Genomic DNA, 12,340 nt, shown 5'->3' on the forward strand with positions numbered 1-12,340 from the left:
TTCAAATGAAATTGGAACTACGATTGTATGAAACGAGTGACGGAGAGAGCCCTCTTAAAATACGAGGCCTGCAAACTTTTAACTAGCCAGACTTGAAAACAATCTTGTCTCAGTTTAGATTTAAAACAGAACTTTTGAGACTTAGGTTTATTCGACTAGAGTTTGTTAGAAGACATGGAGGTAAGTATATTTTTCTTTTATACTTTATTTTGTAGCTTTTCTATTTGCTTATACTTGAAACTTTTTTATTCCGTCTATGTTTCTGCCAATTATATTTTAAGAGCAAGTTAGAGAAAGAATGAGAAGATAGAAGAAGCGATGGTTGAATGCAATATTTAATTGAAAATACTTCACTTGCATGGACTCCTAGAGAGGATGGATAAAGAAGAATTTTTGAAAATTCAGTCCTTAAAGGGATACAACATGGGTTAGAAAATTGTGTATTCCACGCGGACGAAGTCGCGGGCATAAGCTAGTAATATTATAAATGTGAACGTTTTTCAGTCTGAATTTTTTCAGGCCACCTTTTCACGGCCCAACCATTTCAGTCTATCCAGTCGGCTGATTCTGACGTTTGAATTTCAAGGGCAGGCATAGGTTTGTGCCTTAAATACCTACCCTGTTCTAAAACATCAAAACCGCTCAAATGTAAATCGATTAAAACAAATTTATTACCCAGTAAGACTCTCCCCTCGACCAAATTCGGTATACCATACCTAGCTACATGATGTTTGACCTTGGGGTGGAATCCCTCATAGCCTAGCAACGTTTAGATCCCCTGGCCGAGCCTAATCTACAGATAGTCATACCTATAGGACGCCTATACCCGAACCAGAAGCTAGAATTATTTTAAGGTGATCGAGAGAAATGTTGTTTTCTTTTGTATGGGAGGGAACAAAAAATGTAGCCATCTAGATATACTTATAAACTGACTGACTGGCTGATAAACCAAAGTGGAGTTTAAACAGCTGGATCTAGAAACTTGAAATTGTGCACCTAGGTGCTATCTATACCATCGTAAACATAGATAAAAACGATTTTCACAAATTCCGCGTGCGAAACCGGGCTGAATCTGCTAGCTAAATATTGAAAGAAAATCAAAGAGTTCTCCCGAGATTTTTATATTTTTTATTTTATGCAGACGAAGTTGCGGGCGTCAATCAGGTACTTACTTTAAATCAAATTAAAGTGCGAGCGAAGCGATCACAACATTTTTCATATAATATTCACAAAAAATAGTAAATTAACTACGTAAAGCCTAAGATTTGGGGGGCGGGGCGAGGGGAGACTACACCCCCAAATTTATTTTTTGTAAAATAAACGGTGGATTATAAAATAAATTTTATTACAATCCTTCGTTTCTAGCAAGTCCTCGGTATTTTCACCAACTTACCATACCAAGATTGACAGGCATTGAATGAGCATTTCATTAATCTCCTATATCACTTTCAAACGGCGTTTTCTCTTTGGCTTTAAACGTATTGCAAGAAGTCAATTTTAAAAATTGCAATGTCATATCCATTCACGGCAGACGTTCAGTACAAACGGGATACAGACCCCCTGGCAACAGCGCTGCGTCACTCCCCTGCTCGCTACAAACGCACTGATGAATACTTTCAACACTAGGTATACAAGTGCTATACGCAATACACCCGAATATTTTGATCCATTTAACTGTAACACAGTTTCTGTGATGAAATAGGGATAGATGTTTTGTTTAGAATTTTAATTTTTTTGCTTCTATACACATAGAAAAATTGTCCTGAATAACTGACTGACTGATCTATCATAGTATCAACGCATGGTAAACCTCTGGGGTTAGAAACTTGAAATTTTGACAGTAGGTATCTTTTATGACACAGGCATTCGTTATGAAAGAATTTTTGAAATTCCACCCCAAAAGGGGTTAAATAGGGATTTGAAAGTTTTTACGAAAGTCCTCTATATCCATGAAAATTGGAATCTTTTAAAACTTCTAAACTTCTTTTAAAATCTTTTAAAACTAAAAGAAATGTATGTTTTAGGATCTTTGGAATTTTTGGGAATCCTCCCCTCACCAATTACAAAAGTCAGCTAGTTTTCTCCTATCGATAAGCCACTTGGATAATAACTGTGACGTTGCCAAGGACGTTGCCTGTAAAAATATTTGTACCTTTCTGCCTTCAGTAAGATCATAAATAGTAAGGACTCGGGTCATCATTTTTCTGTAAGTAGTACATTTCTTACCTTGTTGAAGTGCAGCTTTTTTCTAACAATTGCCCTGAGTTTTGTACTTGACTGATGTCTGACGTTAGAAAGTAACAGAAAAGTGAGTACCTATTCATAGCAACTTCTAAACATAGGTAAGCTCATTATAAAGTGACGCATGATGTGGTTGAATTGTGGATTGCAGTACAACGTACGACAAACCGGAAGTGCTTATAAATTATGCCGCGGGCGTGTACAAGGAGGGAAACGCTCCCAACTAAATGAGGATCTATATATTCCCACTAAAGATAGACTTATGTCTTCAAAAGATCAACAGTGACACAGTGAACTGATGCGAGGCGACACGCTTACCTCCACTGCATTCTACCCTCATATTTTTGTCCTTACAACACACTCTCCCCCTGACATACTTGATGTTTCCCCCTATAATTACTTCCCCTTTTTCCTCTCTCCCTTTCCCCTTTCAACTGTAATACCTAGGTCCAAAGCGAACCTAGGTATAACTACATCTAAATGCTCGACGGGATTTGCGAGGGGAACGCTAAAAGGGCTCGGCGCCAATGTGATATAAATTTGTATATCAGTTATACATCTCTCTGATGCGGGGGAGACTACGCAGTTGTTTGTCTTGTTTTGAACAAAATATTTTCCGCAAACCTGGTTTTAAAGTTAGGTACCTACATTGTATAGATTGAAACCATTTTGTTTCAATTACCTTTAATATTGACTCTACAATACTCATATTTAATTCCGTTCACAAATCACCTCCACTTGTTTGAATGAAAATTGACGAATAATATTCATTTTGCGTTTAAAATACAGTACATTTCGACAATGTCATCGCAGCTCTGCAAGTTTAACGAGTCTTCCATTCAACCGCGTAAATTGAAAGTCACCGAAAAGTGTCCATTAAAAGGAATTGAAGATCCACTCGCAAATTAACTCGGGCAAAAGTTTACCCTCAAAATAATTAGGGATTTGCCGCAATTATTATCGCCACAAAATCAAACTTTCCTTTGATCGTTATTTAGAAAAAGTATTGACAATCTCGACCCTAAAATGTAAAGAGCATAGTTGAAAGTTACGGGAATGTTTAGACGACGCTGTACAGGGAATATTTAAATAAGCAAAGACGCCACCGAAAAGTTTGCTACTTTTGCCTTTTTGTTAAATCACCAAAGGGAGACCCGGCAATAATTATAATTATTTGCCAATTTGTAAGTAAAGTTATTAGAGAAACTTTTCCGTAATTGCTAGTCTCTTAAGTATCATTTAAATGAATAATCCCTCGATTTCAATAGAATCCGAGTCACCGCTCATTTATGAGTGGGCAGAATTATCGAGGAAAGGAAACGACTTTTAATTTTTCAGAGGAGTCTCATTGCGAAGTTAAATTATTTCGCATGAAAAATCTCTTTAGGATTTAACGATTTGCAACTGAATATTCCAGATACGACGCGACGTTGATAAAATCCGATTTCGGTAGACTCGATTTAAAGCGTCCACTTATTCGAAAAGTCACTGCATTTTGATACATTCTAGATTCGAAGAAAAATAATTTTTTGTAGAAAAATATTGTTGATGTACTATTGGATATTGACTTTCGTATATTTATAATATTAATAAAAAAAACTAAAACTAATAAAAAAATTGCTTGAAATAAAAGTTTATTTAATTACATATTATGTTACCCTAGGATAAGATAGAATCGATATGCCTATTGAAAAAACCAGATGTTATTCTAATATCTCCTAAATATATAACAGAATAACTTAAAATTAATAAAACCCACGACACAAAAACCTCTATAAGAAAACTAGAAAAGAGCTGATAACTTTTAAACGGCTGAACCGATTTTCTTCGATTATAGCTAAGACCACTCTCGATCAAGCCACCTTTCAAACAAAAAAAAAAAAAACTAAATTAAAATCGGTCCATTCGTTTAGGAGTTACAGACAGATACACAGATACACACGTCAAACTTATAACACCCCTCTTTTTCGGTCGGGGGTTAAAAAGATGACTGACTGATCTATCAACGTACAGCCCAAACTACTAAACTGATCGGGCTGGGGCATGCAGATAGCTGATATGACGTAAGTAGGTCATCCTTTAAGACAGGATTTTTGGAAATTCAAGCCCTAAAGAGTAAAATAGAGGTTTGAAACTAACTTGTGTGGTCCATGCAACGAAGTCGCAGGCATGAGCTAGTTAATGATAAACTACAATGTAGACCATCATAAATCAAAAGGTAAGCAGGTGGTTATCAGCATAGAATGTCACGCACGGATTTATTCAGTGAAAGGCATAAAATGAAGCTGTCATGAATACACTGAAGATGACAGATCCATCAATCATGAGGATGGGCGGTATTCTAATAATAGCGGTGAGGACATAGAAATACTAACAGCTTAAGCGATAGCGGATAGGTAAAACTAGCATCTCTCGCCATCGCTCGCTGAGTGACTGAGCTTTTTTTCAAAAGTTTTATAGTTAGCGACCATGTCTCGGATCTGTATACTATAATTATTATCATTGGCAACAAGCACTGTTCACAAACTGAGGATAATCTTGACTGAGGATAATTTCTCATAAAAGAACGACATCATTATCATTAACATCGCCAGCTCATTACAGAGCACAGGTCTTCTCGCAGAGTGAAAGGGTTTAGACCATACCACACTGGTCAAGTGCGGACTGACGCGGACGTCACAACTCACCTCGAAGAACACGGAGAATGGAAATTTTCTCACGATGTTTTCTTCACCGTTAAAGCAAGTGATATTTAAACTTAAGTTAAAACTGTTATCACTGACTTACATTAAAGCCATTGATATTCATTTTGGATATTTCAACGCTACCTACTCCGCTCCTCTCACCGATGTCTGTACCTCAACCGATGATTGGCAAGCATGTGACACTGTCAAGCCTTATCTCTCGGAAGGTCCAGCGAAGCGCGTAATAGCTATTTACCTGCCTACTCGTGTTCGACGGATTATTATCTACGGATTTGATTCTTTTTCAGATGCGAAAGGAAGATTAAAGGGGGTCCCTTCTCGGATTGAGTATCAACTGGAGTGGTCCAATACATCTAATTTATATAAAATTTAATCTACTTTGTTTGCACCGAAAGCATGTTTCTCATTAATTTCACGGGTCAGGTAATTTAAAGCAGATGAAGATATACAGGAAATGTTTGAAAAGTCAAAGTAAAATTGATGGAAGTATTTAGATAAAAGATTTTTTAGATTTGATAGTACCTAACTAACAGAGTCAAAAGGATAATGAATGAGTTTTTAAAAGCATTGCCTTACTCTGCTGCACTTAAGGGTCTGAGTTCAGGGTTGGGTGTGATCGTGGTCAAGCGTGTGCCTATAATAAATAATAACAAAAATATACTAATGCAGTAGTAGTGTATATAGTATCTACTGATTCACTATCACTATTGTTTAAACATTCAACGACCGTACGAGTATCGCATACATCACAAGATCCATTATTTCAACCCAAGCCTGATTAAACACTAATTCTCGTCCCATATAAAATATCCGTTGAAACTTATCAACAAGACTCGGTCCAAAACAGAACCTCTAATGGGTCGCCGGGGACCTCTCCTTTAATGGCCACTCGTAAATTGGACGAAAATAATTAAAATTGCGCGTCCGTACAGTCGCAGACCAAAACATGGCCATTAAAAGTGGTCCGCACAAAAGGGTTCCTATCCGATAAATAAACCAGAGGATTCCGGCAGTGGCTAAAAGCTGGTATCGTAGCTTCAAACACTAGTGTTCTATCGGACAGTTTTATTACATGTAATGCCCTGGTTTAATCTAAATGGAGTTTGCAATGAAAGGAAAAATAAAACTCACTCGTACATGCCGCCATTCTGCCGTGGTAGGTAGTCGCCAGAACAGTTAGTCGAATTTTTGATTTTTTAAATTACATAAGTATATAAATACAATATGTAATGTTTGTCAAAGGATCTTTCTACCTGCTGGCAAGTGATGATGTACCCTTAAATGAAGCGCGCTTGCCTATAGGAGATGCCTATCCACTCTTGACTTGAAGGTGCCTATGTTAAGAGTGGAAGGGAAAACTGAAGCCGGAAAGGCGTTCCACAAGATATTAGACCAAAGTTTTAAGAGCCGTTTGCTCAAAACTTACTTTTCTGTCTTACTGTTATTTTGATTACCACGGCCGCATTAACCCCTGCACTATTTGGCAGAAAAACCGGAATTTTCAGAAAAAAAATTTGAGATACCCAATATCCTCAATTGCGAATGTTTTGATATCTGTGAATATTAATTTACTCAATGAGTATGAAAAGCAGACCCTTAATTTTTAACAAAATATTTTTATTAAATACGGTTATTTTAGAACAGTGTATGCCTAGCACAATAATTAATGCGACATAATATCTATCTCGCGGTTTTTTATCGATAAAGGGTTGCAAAAGCTGTGAGATGTGACATCTGCAGAGTTAAACCTCGAAACATAATTTTATTTAAACTAATAGTTATCCCTCGTCACGAACCCAACGAAGCAAAGGTTGTCTTAGACAGATTTCGATGATATCACACTCAACTGCACTCGCTTGATCTCGATTACCCACTTGTCTGTACTTCCAGATATAGGTTAAGAGAGATTTAAAATCTATTATATAAGCATTTTGTAAACGTTTAGTTTGTTTGTAGACTAGGTCTGACTGTTTACAACCTAACTCTCGATAATTTGGCACGGGTTATTCAAGGGGCAGATTGACAAATTCCAGAAAAGTCTGCAATGCTTGGCAGTTCCTCTAATGCAGCAAATGTTTAACGGCTACTTCTGACTAAAAATCAGGTGACCCTCTTGATGGATTGCTTGTTATTTATGTAACAAGTGTAAATTAAAAATTTTCAACACCCCCGACAAATCATTTTCAAATAAATAATTTTGTATATCTAGGCAACGTCCATCTTGACAGCTTGACATTTGTCAATTGACACTTGAATATTATGAACATAACGGTTATCTAACCTTCTTTTATACAAGAAAACTAGAAAAGAGCTGATAACTCTTAAACGGCTGAACCAATTTTTTTGGATTATAGCTAAGAACACTCTCGATCAAGCCACCTTTCAAACAAAAAAACTAAATTAAAATCGGTTCATTCGTTTAGGCGCTACGGTGCCACAGACAGATACACAGATACACAGACACACAGATACACAGATACACAGATACACACGTCAAACTTATAACACCCCTCTTTTTGGGTCGGGGGTTAAAAAAGAAGTTACATCTTCAAGTAGATTTTATTTAACCTGCTAAGAATTTTTATTTCAATAGATGCCATAAACTAATGTCCCACATGTTTGAATTATTACTTTGTTTTTTTGTTTCTATTGTTTGTCATTAACTTGTTGTAAGTAACCTAAAGGTTTATAAAACACTAGTGGATGCCAGCGACTTCGTCCGCGTGGATTTAGGTTTTTGAAGATCCCGTGGGAACTGTTTGGTTTTCCGGGATAAAAATTTGTCTATATCAATAACATGGACGCAAGCTACCTCGGTACCAATTTTCATACAAATCGGTTTAGCGGCCGGGTCTTTAGCTAACTCTGTGCCAAATTTCGTCAGAATCGGTTAAACTGCTGGGTCGTGAAAAGGTAGCAGACAGACAGACAGACAGACAGATAGATAGACAGACAGACACACTTTCGCATTTATTCGCAATATTAGTATGGATGATAAGTTTAGTAATGTAGAATTATTTCAATAATTGATTTAAGAGTCGTCCACAAATATAAACTAGGTGAAATAAAATACGTATAACAACTTCGTATAACAACGCGAGAAGTACATAATAAGTGTGTAGGTATTCTTTTATCTTTTAGTTGTTAAAGGAGGGGTGAATGGTGATAGCGTGCCAAAGGGATGAAGTAACAGATAAATACGAGTTGATTACGGCCCGAACGTGTCGTAAAATATCGTCAATCGCTCCACTTAGCGGGATTAAATCTAAATGTAGTGGAGCGATCGCTCTGCTAGATTTGCGGTAACAACTGTGTTGACAACTGTGAATTACTCTAATTTGAATGGCTCGATAATTTGCTGATATTTTTTACCCGACTGCGGCAAAGCCAAAAGGAAGGGTAATGATTTCAGCAGTCTATGTATGTATTTATGTATGTATGTATGTGTGTATGTATATAATTATGTGTGTGTACGTTTGTATCCAAATTCTGTGTGTTCCACCGTAGTGTCTAAACTACTGGACCGATTTTGATGAATGAGGTGTCAATTGATTCGTTGTGAGTCCGGGTTGACCTAACGGATGTTACTTCAAAAAATGTGGAGGTCTCAAAATTTTTTTTTGTTATTGTATCGAGTGGGATGTCAGATGAAAGAGGAGAAAATTCTGAACTCATGAATAAAAGTGTACAACAACATTAAAATACACCAAGCGACAGAAAAATAATTTTGCTCCAATATTTCAGCGTTCATTAGGACGATCGCAGTCGGGTTTTAGTTTTCAACTTTATCTTGTTTACGTCATATGCCTGAAAATCAGTATCTTCTTCTTCTGCTTTCTTAGCCCTCATTTATCCATTGTTGGACATAGGCCTCCTCATGTGCACGCCATTCTTCTCGGTGTTGGGCGATCCTCTAAACTAAGTTTAACTCTAAAACGATTATTTTATCTTTCGGTAATACATTTTACTAGAAAAATTAATTTTCCCTACTAAAATAGTGACAATGTTCAAATAATAATAGCTTTATTGTAGCGACGAACGGATACAATAAAGAGAGATATTAAGCATTTTTGTAAAATAAAAAATCATATCTCGTAAAGTAAAAATCCATTCGGCGAAAGTGCTCCAGCGTTCATTCTCTGAATGCGTTAGTTAATTTTCGCTCCTCATTTTTACCATTGCGCTATAATTCAATACAGCACATAAATTCACTAGAGAGTACTTTTCGACCGTACCTACAATAGAGGGAAATTAATTTGTTTTTCTTACAATGGAATGTCTAGACAATCGTATATAATTCAAGTTTCACTTAGTTTCGTAGACGCTAATGGCCAAAAACTAAGGACTCGTGTTTATAGCAACATGTAGATCATTTCAAAGGTGACCGGTGGGACTAGTACAATGTCCTAGTTGTTATGCTAGTTATTCATCTTGCGAAGCCAATGCCCCTGCTATATGATCTGGGCATTAAATCACAGAATGTAAACGTATACAAAATAGGCGCCATGTTTTCTAATTTTATTGTTGTTGTGGGTAGGTATGGTGGAGGACAAATATTCTGTAAGTACTTATACGATTTTCTTAAAAAAGCTATACTAATACTATAAATGTTATGCGAAAGTGTGACTATCTCTGTCCTGTCAGCTGCTTTTTCACATGATCGGTGTAGAGTTTTAAATTTTTAAGAAACCTAAATCCATGTGAATAAAATCGTGAAAAATATCTTTTTTTTACAAAGATAATAAAGGTAACTCTCTACTCTTCAGCGCGGAAAATCTAAGAGTTTCCAAGAGAATTTCAAAACTGTCCACGCGGGTCAAGTTTCGGGCTTCATCTAGTTATTTTCTTCATACCTGTGTTAGTACCTTTTAAAAAGAAAAGAAAATATGGTTTTAGAACTTAAGTAATAATGATAAGACTAATCTTTATTTTGATACAAAATTTGTCCAAACTGTGACATAAAAAGTATTTTACGTTTTTTATTGTTTCTTTTTATTACACTTTCCAGGATTGTATATAGTGACACTACATTTTAATATTTATCTGCACCCGGTTCGCTGGTTTTATTGCCAAAGTTGTGGGGTGTTTTAGAGGGTGGCAACATTACATCTCGCTATTTAATCTCCGTTACGTACTGGTCAATGTCCCAGGAGACTGGGATGATAGGTACTTATTTATAGCTATGATAAATAGATACACAGGGTTCATCCAAAAATTAAAGGGTAAAAGGTTTTTTTTTTTAGATTAATTGAATCCTAAATAGTAATAGTACCTAAATCTTTAACGACCAAATTAAACATCTGGTACTGCATCTTAAACTCAAAGTGACTCTAGCATTCGGAATACTCTATATAAGTACACGTTTTAGTATCCAGCCGTAAGACATGATTATTTCATCGATACACGCTTTCACTGCACGACTTTATTAATTTGTAGTTGACATACTTGATGTTAGGAAGAAGGGCTACATTATGGAAGAGGAATTAGAATATAAGGTAGGTTATATTTTAAAATGCACGGTTTAAGTATATAGATATAACGAAACGTGTCTCAGAACTTTGTACGGCGTTTGCTAGGTGGCAGGTGACGCGGCCGGCGCGGCGCAAGCACCGCCAATGAAGGGTTATTTAACCCAAGATATATGTCTACCTCGCCGAAAGGGTCCGCGTGGAGGACTTCAAGTGTGTGCTCGTGCTCTCTGATATATCTCTAAGCTCGTGACAGCCTAGTGGTTAGAACGTCCGCCTCCTATTCTGAGGTCGGGGGTTTGATCCCGGGCACGCACCACTAACTTTTCAGTTATGTGCGTTTTAAGCAATTAAAATATCACTTGCTTTAACGTTGAAGGATAACATCGTGAGGAAACCTGCATGACCGAGTGATCTCCATATTCTCAAAGGTATATGAAGTCTACCAATCCGCATTGGGCCAGCGTGGCAGACTATGGCCTAAACCCTTCTCGTTCTGAGAGGAGACCCGTACTCAGTAGTGGGGCGGAAATGGGTTGATCAGGTATATCTCTACCACTCGCTATTCTTGCAGCCTGCAGTCTAAATATCAGCTAGAAAGTATTTTTGAACTAATTGTGCTTGGCCTGTTATATGTATAAGTCACGGCAGAGTCGTCGTTATTACTATCGAAATTAAAAAGCCACCATCAGATACGCTTAGTGAGTGTGTAGTGGCTACAATTTTCATTGTGAGGTCCATTAAAAAAAACTGTAAATGACTTCTTTGTTCAACATCTCTTTTTCATAACACAAAACACAGAACATTTATGCGTCATGATTATTCACAAAGCGTTTTTAATTAAACAAGTCCCGCCGGTTGCGGGGGCACATAAAATTTTACAACCCTTTAATAAGACGTAAAACTGCGATCCAGCTTCTGTTTTATACGAATATTAATGATTATAGACACCGCAACGTATTTTCGTGTGGTTTATAGAGTTTAATTCGAGGTATTTTCGACGCCATTGCTATAAATTATAATTAATTATGACTATCTCTCCTTTAATAATTAATTTATTTATCTGCAGTCTGCGCAGTGAGATAAATACTCATCTGGTAAACGAGCCTTCAGCTTTTGGTAAAGTTTCGAAAAATTAAGCAAATTTTTGTAATTCAGATAAGTATGCTATTTTTGTAAAAAAAAATTGCGAAAAACATTTTTTACTTTAAATACGACTTATATAAGGTACGCGACAATGAATTTGTGGACAAGGCCGTTTATCAGTGTCCACGTTTCAGCACCATTCATGAGGATGGGAAGGATACACTGGTTAAACACTTTTGTTTTTAGACTCTGAGGAATTACTTTTATACTATTTCAAAATAACCCTAGGCACTACAAACTATAAACACACACACACACACACACACACACACACAGCGCAGGCCCTACAACAACTACTCAAGAGCAACTCAAAACTACGTACGAACAAGCACTCGTAAACATACTAGGCACGTAATAACGTAATGTTCTTTCTTTAATTACTTTAATGTACAGTTTTATACTTGTTACAGTACCTATTACTAAATTACACTTTCTCACTATCCACATAGAGATTAACTTACAAGGTAGAGCAGCTATTAGAAACTTCTTTCTCGATACCTAAAGTAGATATGCAAAGAGAATGAGAAATAAATTAGAAAAAACTAAACCAATAAGTTCGAAACGTAGTGAATGAATCGTATTAAGACGGTAAGAGTACTTCATTTTTATAGCTTATTTTTTAGTGGTGGATACATTAAACTATTAGATAAACTGCAATGAAAAAAAACTGAAGTTTCGGTTTATAATCGTAATTTTAAACTTCGCACATTTTCTGATGGAAAGGCTTGTAATTTTTATTAGTACCCACTGCCAATAAATTAGTTTTTCGGCTGTTTTTGA

The 12,340-nt window shown here is 36.4% G+C and overlaps 1 long non-coding RNA gene across 1 annotated transcript; it reads right to left on the reverse strand.

The window, feature by feature from the left end:
* Positions 1-215: 215 nt before the first annotated feature.
* On the reverse strand, positions 216-4,902 carry LOC123869524. Its single transcript, XR_006796915.1, has 3 exons — positions 4,828-4,902; positions 1,558-1,560; positions 216-227 (listed from the first exon to the last, which is right to left on the reverse strand). It is a non-coding gene; the product is annotated as an uncharacterized LOC123869524 (long non-coding RNA).
* Between the last annotated feature and the right edge of the window lie 7,438 nt (positions 4,903-12,340).

This window comes from Maniola jurtina, chromosome 11, assembly GCF_905333055.1.
Source record: "Maniola jurtina chromosome 11, ilManJurt1.1, whole genome shotgun sequence".
Taxonomy (NCBI): domain Eukaryota; kingdom Metazoa; phylum Arthropoda; class Insecta; order Lepidoptera; family Nymphalidae; genus Maniola; species Maniola jurtina.